This window comes from Anguilla anguilla, chromosome 2 (genome assembly GCF_013347855.1).
Source record: "Anguilla anguilla isolate fAngAng1 chromosome 2, fAngAng1.pri, whole genome shotgun sequence".
Lineage (NCBI taxonomy): Eukaryota > Metazoa > Chordata > Actinopteri > Anguilliformes > Anguillidae > Anguilla > Anguilla anguilla.
Genome location: NC_049202.1, coordinates 49,651,826 through 49,672,994, shown reverse-complemented (window position 1 = coordinate 49,672,994; position 21,169 = coordinate 49,651,826). Strand labels below are relative to the sequence as shown.

The window sequence follows — 21,169 nt, the reverse complement described above, 5'->3', positions numbered from 1 at the left end:
TCATGTACAAGATGTATTTGCATACCAATCAGAAATTCTGACCTGAAATCAGAAATTCCTGTTGTCAGTTTATGCACAACCTGTTACCTGGTCTTTGCAGTCACATATATAACAGTGTCATCAGCATACATGTAGTAAACATTCCAAGACTGGTCAAAAAATTTAAAAAACTCCTGGAAGGTCAATAACATTTAAACTAAATTAACATTGCCCCAAAATTGACCCCTGTGGGACACCCACCAATTGATGAAGATTACTTCTAATGGCTTGAATTCTCATTGTAAAATAGGATTCCATCCATCGTATTGCATTCTCAAAAAAGTTTAAAAGTGGACGTTTAGACAGAAGAATAGTACAATTAACAATATCAAATTATTTTCTTTAATTCGAAAATACAGCTCCTACAACATGTCCTTTGTCAACTGTCCTTGGTTTATTCTGCTCAATAAAATAGCAATTGGCAGGTTCAGTTGAATGGCTTTTCTTTTCTAAACTGAAATTGCATTGGATGAAGTGAGACATGTCCAGAATTCATAAAATATTCAAGTGGTTTTCTGTTACCACATTTTTTGCAACCTTGGATGTTACAGGTAAAAAAATGGGCCTATACTTATGTACATCTGTCGGTTCCCCAGACTAAAATGGAGGTGAAACAACAGATTTCCAACAAAAAGTTAATTGTCTTATATAACAGTAAACGTGATGAGTAATTGGAATGCTTATTTTATTATTTTTAAGAGTACAGAATCACATCAATATATCGTTTGCCTTAGAATTCATAAGGATCTTCATATTTGGCATATTTTTGTTCAGAAACTTCATTAATATTAAATATTGTATTGAACTGGGTGAAACTGGTTTGGAGGGAACATTTGTTTGAGTCTAGTCTGAATATTTTGTGCCAAAAGCTGAACAAAGTCAATGAAATAATGATTAAATGTGGAGGAAATTACATCTGGATCATTAGATAAAGTTCCATGTATTTCCAGTTCAAAACTAGTTTGCCTCATCATGCTCCACAGTTGCTTGCTCAGCCATGGTAAATTATGCGTTATGCAGCTGTTCTTAAAATTTTAATAATTACAATAAAATAAAAATTATTTTTCATACTATTTATTCTGTGTGTTAAATGTTGGTGTGAGTTCTCTCACTCCTCAGTGAACTGAACATGGCTCCAGTTGGTTTGTTCAAGTTCCTGTCCATACATCTTTCTGGTGGATTTTTCTCTATCAGAATAAAATAACCAAGCACAAGTGCATACTTATAGTTGTTTTCAGTTCTTTAAGAATGTTCATGAAACATTATTAGATGGAGGAAGTTTATATACACCAACAGCAGTAAATTCCATTTGAGGAAATAAGGTGATAGTTGCAGCAATGCATTTAAATTGAGGTGTATGCGTAAAATGCATATAATTTATATCGTCTCTCATATGAGTGACCCATTGGCCCTTCCTAATTTCCTGTCCATTTTAGAACAATGTGTCCCTCCATTGACAAGAAACATTTTAGTTTCCCATGTTTTGGACAGACAAAGGAAATATGTTTTTTTTTTTCTGTCTACCCCTTTTTTGTCCCAATACTTCTAATGTTCAAATGTACACCAAGCAGACATTTTGTTTTTTCTTAGGGATCTCACAGAACTTTATCATGGTTCACAGTTTGAAAGAAGTGAAGCTTGTGACGTTTTGTCACAGCAGGTTTGGCCTTCAGTCGTTTGACAGTGACAGGGTATCAACACATTGTCAAAATATATCACTGCAATAGTGTATGTTTATAATTGCACTAATGCAAAGTAAAATCATGTGTACCTTTCTTATGTAATATTTGCAACGAGAACTTTGCATCCTTTTAAATCATTGTTTATTTTCTCACTATAGCACAATGTTTAACATTTGATTATTAAATGTTGAATTGCACATTTAATGTTCAAGGGAAGATCGTGTCAACGTACCAATATGACTTGTTGATATTAATGTAAAACTGTGAACACTGAAATTCCTGTTGACATGTCCATCATCATCACAGTATTACCAGAGACCCTTCTACCGGTGAACAATTCAAATGAAGTAAGTGACATACGAAGCCATGGCAACCTGAACAGTAGTCATGTGTCCGCCCACCTTTTTGTGCTTCCACTGACCCATTCAGTGAGTGGTGCATGACATCTTGGTGCCTTTTGATGGGAAAGGACAGCAAACACACCGTGTGAGTATTTACACAGATGGAACTAGGCTGCTCATCTGCCTGTACCTGCCACTAAAATAAACCAGCCCTCCTTCGTACATGCAGCTATTTTCACTACACAATGAGCTGTAAATGCATCTCTGGGTACCTTAAAATAATTTGCATTTTAATTTAAATAAAGAGGCATGGAACCGACAGGCAACATTCATCAGCATCATAGCAACAGTTAATAAACATAAGAGTAAGAGATAACTTTGTTCTGCACAGATGCAGTATGTTGACACCTTAACCTTCAATGTTCTGATAATATATTAGACATATAGTGGCATGTAATTATTCTATTGTATTCTATTGAAATAATATTAATTTCCAATGTGTTATTCATTGCCATTTCCTTGTTATTGCAATTGATTTTCACACATACTGTACTATGGCTATAATTCTACTGCCTAAAAACTATGTTGCACTAAAGGAAATCTGACAATAAAGTACTGTAATCCCATATCAAGCTGTCTTGTTGGTTAAATTGTGATTTGTCAAAGACTGTCTTTTGAATCTCAATTAGTGGATTTCTTGCTCATGGTGGGAAAAGCAACAGATTCTACTTCCTAACAGCTTAATATTGAGCTTCTATTGTGTGTGTGTGGGCAGGGGGTGGTTGGGCTAGATAGGAAGGAGGTGGGGGTTGACTCTTGGGAGATATCTGTTAATTGGACAATGGATTCTAGGCTTCTGGGATCTTAGCTCATTTTGAGCCGGCCCTCCTTGTAATCAAGTGCTCCTCTATCACCACAATTGCTGAATTAGTGTGCCTCTGCCTGGAGCTCCTGTGGAGAGAGCCAGTGAGGTACTGTTTGTCCCCTCCAGGCAGAGTGTACCTAGTGGCTAGTGGAACAGCAGGCATTCATAGACAGACTGAAGCCTGGATTCGATCAACGTTTCTCCATAAATATGAATCATTATTAAACCCCGGTGTTCATTTTCTTTCTTCGCCAACACAGTTTGCCGAGTTTATTTTGGTGATTGCTGGACTTGCCAAAATCCATAACATCTGCTCCTTCCTCCACAAGTACACTTATTATTCTCATCATTTATATACATGGCAGAAACTCTTAAACATTATATACTACTGATTTATACAGCTAGATATTTACACATTTAAGTGCCTTGCTGAAACATACAATAACCCACCTGGGAAATAAGCCTGTGGCCTTGAAGTTGTAAGCTGTTTTCCTTCACCTTGAAGTTGTAAGCCCTTTTCCTTGAAGTTGTAAGCCTTTTTCCTTCACCAATGCCACATTGCCATAAAAAATGTAAAATAATTTTTTTTTGAAATTGTCAAAATTTACTTTGTGTACAAGGTCACTTTTGCATGCTGCCAGTGTTGACAGGTGATTTTTTCTGAGATCAGCAAAGTACACGTAAGCTAAATAAATGAGTTTTAAAACCTTTTCAAAAATAGATATCCAATACTTGCATTTTTTCTTCCAAATAACATAACCACAATAACAGACTTCAAGTTGTAGGTATATACAATGGTGTATAATTTTAATGTTACAAGGGTTACAACCTCTTGCAATCCTCATTGCAATGTTCATTGCTTTTCACAGATACCGGATGAACATCATGCAAGATAAAGTTCATGCGGTTTCACCATTATGAAAAGCCCCCATGTTTTGCCTTACATTCAGATTTTTTTCTCATTTTTTCTATTACCCTTGGGCATTTTTCTAAAGTTTGTTTTAATCACAAAATCTCGACCGCAATATTTCTGACAGGTAATTTCCTTAATGCAGTTGACAGAGATGGATTACATGGAAGCCTATTGGATCCCATGCTTTTGTCTGCTCAAGTGATAAGACCAGATTAGGGTGATCTAGGTATGAGTGCCTGGAACGATACAGATACCTAATAAGTCCCTGGATAATACGGCACACATAGAGGGAGTTCAGGCACATGGCCAGATGGGAAGCACTGCCCTGCAGACAGAAAGGAGAGTTTTATAGCAGCAAACACAGCAGCTGGTCCTGGTGAATATATCATACCCATATGATACTCACAGATAGAGGTAAACGATGAGGCAGCACTGCCTCTCCACTCAAAGCATGCCCTACTTAATGCGATTGAACAAGTTTCATTCTGCTAACTTAGCTGTGATGAAGCCTTTCAGATTTCCTTTAAAGTACCGTCTGGCAGACTTTTATCCTTGGACTGAATTTTATTCTCAAGAAATATCTGCCCACGGTTTCTCCTTCTCGCTTCCCTCATAGTTTTATTAAGACGCAGTGCCAAAAATATCAGCGCTGGATGCCATTGTGTGGAGGGTATAGATGAATTCCTGTTTTGCTTTGCTTTTATTATAAATTATTTAATGTATGCTGCATCAGTAATGATATTGCACCAGTGTTCTATTTTAAATTGTTATTATAGTACATGTATGGCCTAATATAGAATAAGGTAGACCCATTCATGGGCACTTTCCCAGCTCAGTTATTGCTTTGAGATGTAAAATACATTTCCCTTTATCTCCATAATTTGGAATTAGCAACATCAGAGTCCCCACTGTGCCACCTCCACCCACACTGGAGCAGTACACTGTGCTCCTCCAATGTACTCATCCATAATCCAGTGACAATTTTTCCACACCACAGGCCACACAATGCTGATTACATTATAGGCTGGATAATACAATGTTTGGACTATTTGACCTGTATCTACTATGCGATATTTACTTTTACCCCACTTGTGAATGATAACCCTCAATACTAGGTTTACTAAATTCTACGCAGCTCAGCCTAGCAATCCATGAAGTGTTAATGTGTGACAACACATTAACAAGGAGACCCCAAATGGCAAAGGTTATTTTATTTATTTGTGCTTTGAAACAAATATTTTAAAATTGAATTCAAATTTTTATGAAAAAAATGGTAAGCACAATTTTACAAGCTGGTATGAGTAAGGAAGAGAGGGACACAATCTTAAAGAAAGTTTTTCCTTTGTCTGGTAATGAATTCTGACCATGCCAGTAAAATTAAGAGTTGTGGCTGGCAGACATGCAGGGTGGTTTCAAGGAAAACAGTCCACCAGCACCAGCAACCCTCTCTGGTCAATGATGCACCTGAAGAAATAAGATGGGTTTCTGAGGTGTTATGATAAGGTATGATCATTAATTGTATAATCTGATTCAAAGTGTCCCTTAAAGAAACGAAGAAATAAAACTAGGCTGTGGCTGTAAATCTGTCACATCCAAAATCAAGTGAATAGTCACATAGTGCTCAACAATTTTTTTTTTTGTTCATCTGATATCTTACCAAATCCTTCTCTTTTATCATGTGACATTCACATTTGTCTTTGTATCTCATCTATTCATGTACCTTGCACAGGGAAAAGGTGCCCTTACAGGTGCCAATGATATCCAGAGCAGTGCATTAATCTGCCCTAGAGCTGCACATTGGGTAGATTCATTCTATTTCTATCTTTGTTTGCATGTTGTCTGGCATCCCTACCAGGTAGTCTATGAAAGACCAGAAAATCACAATGATTTACTAAGATTGTGAAGCCTATCGGTCCACATAGTAGTAATTTCCTATCAGGCTTTTAATACCTTTTTGACCTGACTGCTACCACTTTGTGACTCAGCATAGAAAGGTGAGGCCACTACGTAGCTTACAGCTTGAAGTTTTTTTTTTTTTTTTGGATGCAAACTGGCACATATAATTCCAAGTAAAACAGGCTCTAAACACTATTAGATTCATTTACACTCTTTCTTTGTTTCTGAGCCTGTCATCCTCAGTGTTCTTTGAATAGTCATATCAGACTTGGCCCTATGTGACTGACCTGAACTGGACATTTTGAAAGAGCGATAAGGAACGTGCTGAGTTACAGAGAGAACATTCAACTGACAGTGTTTTGGACAATGAAAGTTGTAAAAAGAAAATGTGATTGATGGTTATTAAATAAGACTGCAAAAATGATACTGGAGAAAGAAAAAAAACATGACATCCTTTCTATAAACTGCACAATGAATTAGTGAAGAAATTCACAAAGGTGTTCAAATGTTTAAAGATGGTTCAAAGATGTTTATATTTAAGCGGATAGCTGATCTGCAGACAGCTGCATGATTGCTTATTCCATTGGACTATTGTCGGACTAACAAACAGTTCAGTAATGCGGATTCCTTTTTTTTGGCATGCACCACTGCAAATATAACTAATCTCACATGATTGGTGCTATAGCTTTCATGTTGTGTGCCAACTAATGATTCAGTTCATCTGTAACACTTACTGCATCCATTACCACATGCTGTGTAGTATATGTGATTTCCACATGTCACTACAGTGTTATTGGCAACACAACATCATGTTAATGGTTCTTACAGATGAATACTCCCAGCATATGCAAGAACAATGCCGTACACATTTAAATCCATAAACCTACAGTACAAATACATGCTGGTAGGGTTTGGAATAATTGCATAGTTTGTGACAGGTAAATGTTGCTAAGAACCAACTATCAATTGGATTTTTATCTATTATTTTTGTCTGTAAACAATTAATTTGCTGTTACTCTTACTTCTCTATTAGTATTTTATATGAAGAAATCCTAAAAATACTATTCAGCTGTTACAGACGAGGTAACTGAGTTAATATTAATCAGTAAACTACTTCTAAGCTCATCATAATGATAGTCATATATGGGTGCTTGATAGATAGTTACAGTGCCAATAACTTTATGCCAATAACTTTCTGTGCCTTTAGCCTGGGGCTACACATTAAAGCTGCTATTTGACAGTGTTCATCAGTGTTTGGTCTACCTTCTTTAGGCATTTAGCTTAATAACTATCTTCTGTGTAGAAAAAAAAGTTCATTTTAGTTGCAAAAAATGCTTACTTGATTAGAAAGAGTTACTGTAAGTTACATCCACACATTGACTAAATAAAGCATTTTGTGGTTAAGAGAGGGAAGTTCTTGTCTTCCACAGCTACAGCACCGCATTTTAGTCTCAACACCATAAGGCCATGTATGATGAAAAGCATGAGGCGTGCTATTTGACAATGGGGCAGACAGAAGGATACAGCATATTCTCCCTTATCACATCATAACACACCCTGCTATCTTGAGTCTTACCAGAATTCCAGATGCATAATTTGCATAGTCATACCTATTCATTTTCATTGCCACTGACCTTGTGGGAACTACAATATTTTAGCCATTTTCAAAATAAATCACAAAATAATAAGCAGCATTGCTTTTTCACATTTCTGTTTAATATTGAGTCCATTGCTTGGATTGATAGCTCCAGAAAAGTAACGGTTTCAGAAGATTGCATTGTATTCACCAGTTGTTATTTATTTTCTGTGTCATCACAATAAAATTCCTTTAATAGAAGAAAACATCACAAAAGAAGCACTTTTGGCACTCAAGATAAAAAAGATTAAAATGTTTATGTTACACTGTGGACACCTTTCTCATTCTCTGTTCATTATTAAAGATTGGAATTTTTGCAATAGAAACAACTGGATGTATGGATCTCTTGAGGTCATAGATGTTATATGTGTTATGTAGCAGAAATATGTTGCAGAAGCAATCAATGCTGTACAGTACTTTTGATGTCAGTAGTGTATCCCTCTTGGCAGAAAAATGTTTGCAGGATTCAATGGGAGTTTACGTTATTACGTGGTCAAGTTATTAAATAGATTTATTTATTTTTTTGATATTCATTCCATTTCCCCCACTCGCTTATAAGTTCAAGTTTAAACTGGAGGCCTTGTTTGTATTGATTGAAAATCACAGGCTTTTATTTGTTGTTCCATGTTGCTTTGTATGAATGATATGTGAGAGAAATCCTCTTGATTGACATGTCCTACCCTGCATGATACAGCTACCAGTACATGGGAGAATGTGTCTGATGACAGAAGATATTTTAATTGGAATCTACCAGTGTTTGTTTCCTTTTCCTTACAGGCTCTTCAGTTATAAACAAGCATGCAACAACAATCTCAATTTCTTGAGAAGTAGGATTCTCACTCTTGAAATGTAATTCAAATGAAGAATAAATCTTTCCAGCTTTGCATGAGGGGGGGAAACTCTGAAGGGTAGTAATTTCTACCTTGTTCTGTTAGTTCACTGACAGTTCACAAGGCTTGATGGCCTCTCCCAGCCAAATTATCTCTTTGAAACTCATCATAATCTCATCCCTCATCCCCTCCATTTCACAGGCTTTATGGAAATACTGTGCAGATCTGTATGTGCCTCAGTATAGCTGGTAGTGAAGACTCAAATGGCCCCATCAATCTCAATGCTGTTCCTTACCTGATCAAAGAGAGGACAACAATAGATTTTTCTTTATGGCTCCTAACATTTTCCATTTAGATATTGACCCATTTATTTGGACACTGTATAGTCAAGCACCACTCTATGATTGTCGTCTGACTGTCCTTAACCCATTGTTTTCTGTACCCTCCAGATAATTGTTGTTTTTGCATGGCCCACATGCATCACCTCATTTTATTTCCTTCGGCATACATTTTTTTAAACTTTCAGCCGCCATAGATTCATTGTGTTGCATTCTTATTAATTAACAGCATTGTGCTGGATATATGGTGCCAAGCTGTTGTTCATGTGAGGTGGGAGGAAGGGAATGAGGTTGTCCTGATCAGAGGGAGGATAGCTTATACAGTGGTAATGGGCTTTTTCAGTGAACTTGAACAAATTAATATAGCATTTCTCTTTGTTGTGACCTTTCAGTTTGGATTAAATGAGTGCTGGATTGACATTTGTATCCTCCCTTCAACAACCACAACACTGCATTTTCTTTAGTTACCGGTACGCCTCAGATATTTACATTTTGAAAGGGTAGCCTTTGATTTAGCAAGCACAAATGCTGGCAGCCAATGTTAATGACTATTTCTCTCTGGTAATTATTCATAGTAGGATGAACATGGGTGCTGCATATAGAATCAGTGTGTATTCTTGTGACCAACAAGAGTACTGTTCCATGTACATTCATTTTTACATTTTTAGGCATTTAGCAGATGTTCTTATGTAGAGCAACTTACAAAATTTATATTCTTTGTGTACAATCCATCTACTGCTGGATATTTACTGAAGCAATTCAGGTTAAGTACCTTGCTCAAGGGTACAATGGCATTGGACCATCTGGGAATTGAATCTATCATACCTCAGTGTTGTTATACAGTAGGTGATACCTCAGACTGTCTAGGCTGTAATCTATATATGAAAACAAAATGCAAAATATGAAAGGTTAACTGAAGTTATATATGCTTTTGCATGTCATATAAGACAAGACAGTCAATCCTCAATCTGTTCACAGTGAAAAGTACTTTTTTCCTGTTGGGATGGATTTCATACAGGGTATATATTGTGAATTGATGACATTAAACTTCTCCTTCAAGTTCTGAGATTGTGACTTAAAGTGGTTAAAAGAGACTTGGAAAATAAGCTGCAGTGCAGCCCTCCAGCGACAGAACTATGAAACCCTGTACATCCTATACATGCTCAAGAAGTGTTTGTGCCCATCCAGCCAAGTTCATAGTTTTGTCTTTCTGGCAGTCTTTGCCAAGAAACCTGCTTGACAAAGATAAGCAAGGTTAGGTGGGAGCTGCAGCAGTCCATTCAGAGCCAGTTGCCGAGAACTGGATTTGCATCCTGGTTTTTAATCCAGGTGAGCAGTGATGAGAATGTTCTGAAGATAATTTTATGTTGTCCCCAGTATATAAATAAATATGTTTTCTTTAATAATTTGGTGCGTATTTAGTTTCTGATGCCTGAATTAGTGACATTCTAATTTTTTACAGTGCAGATGCTGTTAAAAGAACCTATGTATTATGTCATTTGATAAACACAGTTCTTGCAAATATTATGGTACCATGTCTATAACAAGATTCTTTTTTGTATTTTTCTGTTTTTGTCAAAATTGTTACATTTTTGTTTGTTCTGGAAGGAGGGGGTAGGGCTATGTAAGAGGTGGAGTAGATAATGTAGCCAACTAAATGTTAGGCTGAAGAACAGCAAACGTAAAAAGGGGTAATTAAGAAATTATGCAAGCATGGTTTAATTTTGCCCATTAAAAATGTGCAAACTGATGCTAGATAATTTAAAGATTGATAGAATTGCAGTGTATACAGTGAAATTGATTCATCAGGGATTGTGTGAACTGAAATGGGTTTCATGTGGTTTCAGCACATTTAAGTATACAGCACACTGCATAAACTGTATTAGATACCAGCTCATTGAGAATGGGCACATGCTTTTAAGTCTTGCAGCTAAAAAGCCATTGAAGCATGAACATCTTCTTGTCATTAAGTTTGATGTCAGTGTAATGGATAATGTGTTGCACTTTCAGCAGTCTGTGTTAGCGAGATCAGTTATGTATCTTGTGTACATATGATGGTAAAAAACATTCCATATTTGAAAGGGTTATAGATCACCATCTTTCCTGTTAAGACCCTGCATTCCCAGATCCATTATCAAAGCATTAGATGTGCAATTATCTCCAGTCTGTGGAGAGGTTGATACCGTTTACCCAAGGAGCTCAGCTGGACATTTTTCAGAAGAGCTTGAACCGGGTTCCAGTACACACACACGTGCACACGTGCACACACACACAGGGCCGGCCCGTGGCATAAACGGTCTATGCGGTTGTATAGTTCCACAACCGCTAGGGGGGACCACACAACCACGAGGGGGGGGGGGGGGGCCCACATGATCCAATGTTTATATAAGGTAAATAACGTTATTTTCGTAATAACGTTATTCATCCCCTATCGCGGAACTTGCGGTATAAATTTCAAATGGAATGGCAACAGAACATTTTCATAACAATGTAATGTAAGAAGGATTTTACCAAGCGACCCCCCCCCCCCTCTCGAAAGAATCCAACAGCACCCCCCACCCCCCACCCGCTCGGACAGATTTGCTTAGGGCAACCAAAATCCTAGGGCCAGCCCTGCACACACACACACACACAGTATCCTTGATCAGTAGTAAGCTTGAAACCTTGTTAATGCAGTGCTATGAAAATTGACGTTTTCATATGCAATGACATAATTAAAGAAGAGGCAGGTGGCATGTTGCACCAATTAACACCTCAGGGAAAAGTAAAATTGGCCTTTTTTGTTTGTGACAAGCTTAAGGACTGTAGCACACAGCAAATAAATGGAGAGGCTTTTAATGAGCTGCGGGATTGAGCTGAATAACCCAGAGAGAATGTTATGTAAATATCTCCAGCTATTTAAGCTTTTAAAGCTAATTGATGAGCTTAGCTAAATTCTATAATAGAAGAAAAAAGAAGTATGTTTATTTCACATTTTTTCCTTCTGAGTATAACATATTTAAGTAATTGAATCAATTCCCAAGTTAAATAATAGTAAAACTAAGTATATTAAGAATATTATTTAAGTATACAAAAATATTTAAAGTGTACTTAGTTTTTGTACTTAATTTAAAGTATGCTTAAAGTGTACTTCTTGAAAGTATACTTCCAAATATATGTCATTACATTATGCTCATCACATACTGAATCACATACACTTATAGTGGTATTTTATAGTACTTATAAAAAGATCTTTAATTTTCATCCCTGGAGGGCATACTGCTAGTATACTTTCTAAAAATCAGTGCCTGAACGCAGACATACTTGGGAGGGCAGTCTGTGGCAGGTAACACAATGTTTCGTGTTTTTCAAAATTGGTCAAATTTAGCGGTTGTTTTCCAACGTTTCCTCAAAAGAAAGAGTCCTGTGCCCTAAGCAAGACTGAAAAGGTATCTATACTATTCTGATTAACACTAACTAGCATTTAGCTAGCATCAGCGTTCACCCAGCTAACGTTAGGTTTGATGGCTAGCTAATGAAAATGTTAACTTTTTGCTTTTTACAGAGATGAGTATAGAAAATTTCTTCTTTAAAAAACGAAGGCTAGAGGAGGAGGAGGGAGAAACTGCACTGCAGGTGGGTTACCATAAAGCTATTGTTATAGTAACAGTGGTAATGTTAACAGTTACCTAATATTGAAATTGAAATTGAAACCATTGTGCTGTCTAGAATCGGGGCACCAATTACTTTAAAGCTTGTAATTTATGTTCAGAATTTGTATGTGATTATATTTATCTGCCAAATCATTCTTATAGCATAAATGTTTGTACCTGAGACCATTACCGCGGAAAGATTTTTTAGTCTATGGGTTGCTATTTCGTTCTGTTCATTCACTGTGTCCTCTGAACAATTTTGCGCGAAAAATGCCGTAAAGATTTCACTTTTTAAAAGATTGATAAACAGTGCCTTTAAGATGGGCAAATATTTGGATCATTTGTCAACTGTCTGTACTAAAGTTATCTTCAATTTACATGCCAATTGTTTTAGTCTATAATAGGCATTACAAATATATCCTGAGGGGTCATTGTCTACAAATGAATTATTCCGATTCTAGAAAACATTGTAATTGACACACATGATCTTTGTATGGTATTTTTTTAAGGTTGTGCTGATCAAGATATGCTATAAATAAGGCTACTGTAACTACATGGGCGCAGCCATTTAACACCATGGATTATTTTCACATTTCTGCTGAGTGTTTATTCAGTTATTTGATCACTGGCGATTTTACCCGTGATACTACACACTGAAAATTGTAATCAATGTTAGAGAATTTATATTCAGCTTTCTGGCAGCCTGCAGTTTGCTCATTTTGACAGCTTGGTTAGCAGTTTAATGTTAGCTAACTGTAGTCTAGTATATTTTTTTCGGCTCAAAACTGTTGATACTTCTGAGAAACTGTGAACGTTTACATAAACAAATAAATGCTCAAAGTGAGGAGATGAAAACCGGCATTGTAAGGAGTTTGTGGTGCAGTGTTTTGTGGAAAATAAGTGTGTTCAGTCCTAGAAAGAACAAGCTTCAACTCAAATGCTTATTGTTGCATCTCTTGTAAATAAATATTCTAATCATGTGTTCTAGTCACACGAGTGTGACTGTATGCTTCAGGGACCACTCTAGCACTGTAACAAGGGTGTGATCGTACGCTCAGGTTCATTATTGGTAACTTAAGCAAGTGTTGGTACAGAAATGAATGAATGATAAAGCTGTAACATTTTGTAACTGATATGCAAGTTTCAGTACAGAATGGATATCTGTTTTTATTTTATTTTTTTTGAGTTACCGCTGCTACCTGCTAACTCTACTACCAGCGACGCCATTTCTGCTAGTAGCTTGCCAACTAGTAGGCCTACACACGCCACAATGGGATAACAATGTCAGGGGCGACATAGCTCAGGAGGTAAGAGCGGTTGTCTGGCAGTAGGAGGGTTGCCGGTTCGATCCCCTGCCCTGGGCATGTCGAAGTGTCCCTGAGCAAGACACCTAACCCCTAATTGCTCCCAATGAGCTGATTGGTACCTTGCATGGCAACCTTTCACCGTGAGTGTGTGTGTGTGTGTGTGTGTGAATGGGTGAATGAGAGGCATCAGTTGTAAAGCGCTTTGGATAAAAGCGTATATAAATGCAGTCCATTTACCATTTACAATGCTTTTTTTTTTGATGGCTGAGTTGAACCTTGACAGGAAGCTGGAATTTGAGGATATCATATTGTGTTTGCTTTTGCTAGGTGAAAGTTGAGGTAGAAGACCTAGGGTAACACACTTTATTTATATCATGGTGGTGGTATTTTGCGTAGCCTAAAATATTATTGGTGATGCTTAGTCTATGCCTTTGGTTTTCTTACTAAAAACGAGTAGGCCCATCAGTGCATGTTATTGCAATGAGTTCTTCCCCCAGCTGCTACATGGTTGTTTGATTGTGTCACAGTAAAGGTGGGTAGTATCATTTCATTTTTAATGTTTGGCTTCTGTGTAGCTATTTCAGTGGATCTGTTAGTGCAAACAATGCTAATTTTTATCTCTCGGCATTGATAATGTTGACATTACCGTCTATTTATATTCAAGTCAATTGTTGGATGTGATTTATGCAGTTTAGAAATCCTGTATTTCAACAAGTTCTGTAGCTGTTGCTACCCCTACACCTTGTAAATGCCAGGAGTTGATAAGAATATTTGCTTTTGCTGCTGTGAGTGATGTGAGAGTCGTGTCTCTTCCGATGGGATTTCCCCCCTTCGTTTCCCTATATCAAAGCAATTCTAGCACGGCTATTTTGTCATGGTGCTGTATTAGCCATGCCAAGTTAATTCGTCCATAGAATGCATTTCTTTTTCTAAACGAGTGGTGATGGGGTGGGGGCTTCATGTAGGCAGTTGTGATTAATACGACAGTCAAAAGCCAAATATAAAAGGTTTTGAGGCAGGCAACTAGGATGGTTTCAGTGCTTGCATGGTGGGAGAAAAAGGACAACAAAAAAAAACTGCTTTATTTCATTCTTTGTTCCGGAACATTATGTTGCAGGAGGAATAAAAGAACAGAAATGTTAAAATTCAGATTCTGCTCAGAACAAATGGATATTTAAGAAAAAAAAGCTCTCAAACCGTGCTAGGAGCATAATTTCTCAGTGTTTTTTTTTTCCAAATAATTACACGGTGGAGGATGATCATGTTGTGCTTATTTTCATGAATGTGTGCATGCATGATGTGCTTTTGATGTACCATTATTATATTAATATAATGCATCGGTGTACTGTACAGAACCTAAGGGCTTAAACCTGGTATAATGTGTACATATGTCAGTGTACCTATAATATTTAAAACAAAGTTTTCCAGTTGTTTCAAAGAATGCGGTGAACCTGCTCTTGTGAACTTTGGCCCAGTGCCCTCTGGAGGAAGACGATATGTATACTCCGGTCCGTCCTTGATTTTTCAGCTCTGAGGGTTTTACTGTTGGTCTGTGCTGAATCGTTACTGCATGTGACAGCCCACAACTCTGTCAGAACAAATCGGTCCCCTTGCAAACTCAGCTGCAAGAGAAAGTGACAAGTTAATGGAAGCTAAAGCATTCTAATGGTCCTGCCTGGTGAAAGAATGGGGGAAGTCATCCACAGCATTTGCCCCAGCTTTCTGAAATGTCTCTTTGCATTGGTGTCTGGACACCAATGGCCTTGCCATCCCTCCATCCTGTCCTCCCCAGTCCCCTCCATAGTGTACAAATGAGTGCTTAGAGTTGCATTTTTTAAGACCATTTTTGAACATTGTTGAGTTTGACTGTTGTACTTTATAAAGGATTAATTAAGAGGACTAATGTATTTGAGCTGGGAATATTGACTTATGTTTGGATCTTTGCTGATTTGGATAAATAAATTGTCCAGAAGTGGGTAAAAAACCCTGGGGAAATCCACTAAACCAAACTACATGCTCATGTTTTCCTACAGCAACCAAACCCATGGTAGGCCTCTATGGTACTGCCAGCATCTCTGAATAATTTGACAATGACACTAGCAGTGTTAAGGCAGATGAACTTAAAACAGAATCTGGTTCAGTCAAGACTGTGGACAGACCTATGTAATTCTAAACTTTGGATAGGTACAAATGCAATTTCATTTTATTTTCTTATCTGTCATTTAGAATTGTTTATTGCTGTTACATCGCACCCACTCTATATATATCCAAGTAGTCCAGCACTAGACTTGGCCGTATTTGGGACGAATCAACATGAGTGCATGGTCTGAAAACAGGGCGTAAACTGAAAACATTCTTCAAAAATGTCAAGATTCAATTGCAAAATGACAATAATGGGTCAACATATAGTGAGCAACCTCTGTACTAAAAGCTGTTGTTTTTGTTTTTGTAATTGCTGTTTGTTGGAATAATGTTTGACAGAAGTTAGACATGTATAAATACGCATAATAAATATGAGATTGTCACAGATAATTAATTTCTTTGGAAAGTAGCCATGGCATCTGTGAGATGTACAGCGTGAGTGAGTCAGTTGTTTCAAAGTAAATGCTTTCAGGGTGATTGTTCAGCCCTTTGCATAAACCTGTTGCGACTTATTGCAACAACGGACTCACATTTACCCTTACATATTAATACTCTAGATCGATATCCACCATAGAGGAATCAGATAGTTAGATTGGGATATCTTAGGTAATAAGCGTTTATTTTAAAAGCCGCAAAAGCTCACCAGTAATATCTATACAGGTATAACAACTTGATTGGGTTGGAGATTGTGATCACGCATTGGGGTAGGGGGAGCAGTTTAATTAAATGCTTAATCAAATTTGTTTCAAAACATGTAGTTATATGTTCACAAACTTAGTTAAATGATTATACATCTAGCTTAATGCTTTAAACTACTGAATAATAAAACATGTTTGATACCCCATCCCATCCCATTCCAGGACATTATAATGTTTGGACCATATTGATGTTATGCAAATAATAGTAGCTATGTTTAGTACTTTGTTACATATTCAGTATCTTCTCTGGTAATACTCATCTCAGCCTGTACTGCAGCCATCTTCATCTGCTGGTTTTCGGGGATAGTTGTCTGAAGTTTTCTCTTCAGCATGTGAAATGCATGTTCATTTTCATTCAGATCAGGAGAATGAGTTTGCCTTTAAATCATTTTCCAGTTTTGGGCTTTGGAAACTCCATTGTTGCTTTAGCAGTGTGTTTGGGATCATTGTCTTGCTGTAGGATGAAGTTCTGTCCAATAAGGCATTTGTGTGATCTTGTGTAAATAAGATAACAAATAAGCTTTTGTACAATTTATAATGAATTCTGCTGCTATCTGCTGTTACTTAATCAATGAAGATGAGTCAGTCAGTACCTGTAGCACCATACATGTCCAAACCATAACACCCCACCATCTTTCCCAGGATCTTAAGTAGTTATTTTTAACCTCCACACCTTGCTCATGCCATCATTCTGATACAAGTGAATCTTGGTTTCATTTGTCCACAAGACCCTTTTCCAGAATGCCAGAGGATTGTTTAGGTACTTTTTTGGCAAACTGTTACCTGGCCATCCTGTTTTTCTTATTTTTACCTTCAAGTCATTTTTAGTTAATTAATAATAATGAAACAAGCTGCATGCAGGATCTTATTATTTTTTGTGTTATAACACAGCCCAATAACATGCAGCATAATAATAACCTGTTTATATTTGACACTTTAATATATACAAATATAGTTTGCTTCAAGCATTTTGTTAAATGTGTCATTCAGTGTTTCAAGAAATCCGTTAAATCATGAATTTTATCATGTGGAAGGAATAACCACTGTTTTCTTTTCATTATGTCGCTCTTTTGAAGCTAGCTGCTTTTAGATGGACCGAACACCTAGTTATAGAGGAGGTGTGTGTTTCCATTTTTCCTCATTGAAAAGGATGCCTAATTTCTGTTCAAGACATCACAAGTTATTTTTTGTAGCAACATAAGTTCCATGATTTACCAGTGAATGAAAAGTAGGGTGTCTGGGTTCATATGTACCCCGAGTATATCATGAGAACCGCACAGCTGTCATTGTTTATCCCTTCCATATATAAGCAAATTAATTCATGACAGATGCTAAGTGCTTATGCCTGTGTTTTCACAGCACAGTAAATTACCCATTTTTAAATGCTTATATTCCCTTCCTGCAGAGCATTTGTTCTGTCAGAGTTTCTCTTCTCTTCTCAATACTGCAATTGTCAGTATGTGGATTTGAATAAATCTGCCAATTTACCCTGCCTTTTTTTATCCAGAATATAAAAAAATATTTTATAAATTTCCCATATGGCAAATTTGACATATTTTCTGCTGTTACCAGCCACCGCTCATGTGTCATGAACTTATTTACTTTACTATATAGCCACCTCAATATCCCCGCAAAATGTTTTTTTAAAAACTCCTCCTGCGTGTATAACTCCTCATCCTCCTACCACAAGTGTTACGCTTAAGTTACTCAGCTATCAATGAGAGAGTGTTGTGTTCATGTCTAAATAGTGCTTTGATGTTATACCACTGAGCTAGCTACTTGAATTGTTTCAGAAAATGTCCAGCTGTACAAACAGATAATGTGCAAAACTATGTTACGTAAGTCACCCTATGTGCCAAGCAAGTAAATAGTGTAACGCACCACCCGCTGAGCCTTGAAGTCAGGGAAAAATGGTGTGAGAGTATGGAACCATTCACGTTCTACCAGTCACATTCTACCTTATGTTTGAAAGGTCTGTGCTCTATTTTCCTAGGTCAGTGTCGCACGGCGCATGGGCACAGTCAGTGGTGCGGTACATGGTGCACTGGACGCACATGGGGCTCTATCTTACACCCGGCGCAAAGTGGTGCCAAGCGCAGCGCAAGTGTCTTTGCTAGTTTCAGACCGACGCAGTTGTCATTTTCCTGTCCAGAGCTCACATTGTTTAAATAGCACATGTACTTACGCCCATCTGAACACCCATGGGCATGCTGGTCTTAAAATGAGGTGTGGTCAGGCGCATTGCTATCTTGAGGCAGCGGAAAGCGACTGCGCGATTAACCAACAAAAACCTGGTCTTGAGTCAATGGCGCAGTATTTTACTGTTATTTTAAGGGCGCATTATTAAGATAGTAATATGCGCCTACATAGGCGGGTGCACAATGCGCAATATTTCAAAAAAAATACGTCATAATGGTTAGTCATAATATTGGTAATATATTAATATTATATATATATTAACATAATATTCATTATATAATATTTTGTGGAAACCTGCTGTTGCTGTAGATGCTCTGCTCATGCGCTTTCACTTCGCGCATGAGCAGACCCGTTTCCTACTACTTGGCAAATCCGCCATTATAATAGCAATCCGCTAAGGTGCAAGCGCACCTGGCTTTTAAACGGAATGGGAGATGACACTCTGATTGGTTTATTTCATGTTACGCCCAAAACACGCCTATGATTAATAAAGAGACTAAGTACAACCCCTTTGAACCACGTGCCTTACTTTGCGCTCAGATTATCCACTGTTAAACTAGCAAAAGTGGATTCGGACACGCCCTAAATGCACTTGCGCCATGCGCTTTAAACCGTGCGCTTAGATCTTGAAAATACAGCCCATGGTGGCTTGTGGTTGTTAGTATGGTCCTGACCAGGAGTGCATTGCGTATAACATTTAGCGCACCTGGACACAGGGCGGGGTTATACTGAATATATTATCAGTGGATATGGTGCAGCTGCATTTATTCATAGCTGATCAAATGACCTCCCTTTAAGAGCATGTGCATTGTGCAGGGTGTGCTACCAGTTTCCATAGTCTACCACTGAAATGGAAGACGAGGATAATGATATACTTATCAGATGTTTTGTGGGAGTGCACAGTTGGACTCTCATGTTTTTTTTATATGCTTGAAAGCATATTAATCTATGTTAGGTAAATAATTTTGCACGGCTATACAAACTAGCTACGCACATGCATAGTGTTGGTAACTCATAAATACTGGTCATAGCAAAATTATCTACTAGCCACAGTAAGGAGTAAGAAAGTTATTTTGCCTGATTGGATCCAAGATGCTGCATGAAATCTCCAGACATAAAAATACACGGAATGTCTTGCCTGCTGGCTATATTTCATTCCATTATAAAGCAATAACAATTACAGTATTTAAAAAACCCCTGAAAAAATAGACATCAGGGCAGTTTACACCAAGCCCAATCTGTTCTCTTGTTTACATTGAAGATAAATATTTATGTTCATTTTTACTTTCTCTATGATATATTGTCTGTGTATCTTGGTGAAAGATAAAGTTCAGAATGCTGTGAAGCTCATATCCTTTCTCTTGTAAAGTGGAGTCCAGCCCAGTAGAGGCTGCCAACCCCTGTACGTGGAATCAAAAGTGAACAAATCATCATTGTTTGTCTCAACCTTTGTCGTGAAGCTGCAAGGGTTTCTTGCTAAATTGGGACTTGGACAGAACCATTCTTCCTACGTTAATACACCACTAGTGGGGGCTCATTCAGCGAAATGTGTGTTCCTGTGTTAAAGAACAGTTTTTATTCAAACTGTTAAGTGCTGCTTATGGATACTTTTGAACGCATGGCATGGTTTCATTAAACTGCCTAGATCAGCAGTTTAGTTGTTTAGTTTACTTGTTAGACCCTATGAAATATTACACATTTTCAACTGCCTCCTTCCCAACCCCAGATTTACAGATTTAATCACTTTGCACTTAAAAACATGTTGTATTTCATAAACATATTTCATTATAGTTTTAGTGATTATCCTTGTAAAAAAAATAAAATAAAATAAAGAGCCAGCCACCTCATTGACAGAATTGTGGTGTTTAAATGTTACCATCCATGTATTTATCCTTTGTTATGGTTTTACAGGTTATACAGTTTACTTCAGTTTTATAACTTTCATCATACAGTCAACATTATAAATTATTGCTAATGTAAAGAAAAAAATAAACATCATTCTATATGTTTTCTTGGAGGACATCCTGCTGTAGAATTAAAGGTTTTGTTATGGAAAGGGAGTGATGAACCAAGAACTCATGTACTGGTAAGACTAAAGCATATGTTACACATCAGCTGCTGTTGAAGTTTGTTGTCATTGCAAGGATCAGTCATGTTAAATAGTATACAATAATAATGAAATCTATACATACAGTATCAATAATGTAATATGGAAAAACATCATGTAATATAAACTAAAAGTTTAAAAGATGGAAAGTAAAAAAAAAAAAAAAAACCTTAACATTTTTTGCAGCATCTATTCACTGCTGGGCAGATTAGTGGTTTGATGAGAAACACACTACATAATGAACCCCTGGCAATATGTAAAGACATGTATATGCCCATTGTGCAGTTCACAAAGGCATGTCCAGTGCTTACAGAAAATGCACACAAATTTATCTGGGTGACATTGTATTCCAGTGTTGTAAGCGCAACTTCTGCCTGCTTGATTTCTTACTCATTTCAGTTGTGAATGATGATTATGTATTCTATGTGTATTTTGATTCAATGCAACACACTATATTTAATTTTTTTCTTTCTTAGCAACACCCTCATGATACATGTGTGGGCACATTCACCAAGTAATCATAGTGTGACTTTTCACTTTAATT

General features: G+C 37.2%; 1 protein-coding gene across 4 annotated transcripts in view; it reads left to right on the top strand.

The window, feature by feature from the left end:
* The window catches only part of LOC118220689 (RNA binding protein fox-1 homolog 1), a 330,165-nt gene that overhangs the window by 141,067 nt on the left and 167,929 nt on the right, over window positions 1–21,169 (top strand). The gene's annotated exons all lie outside the window — the stretch shown is intronic.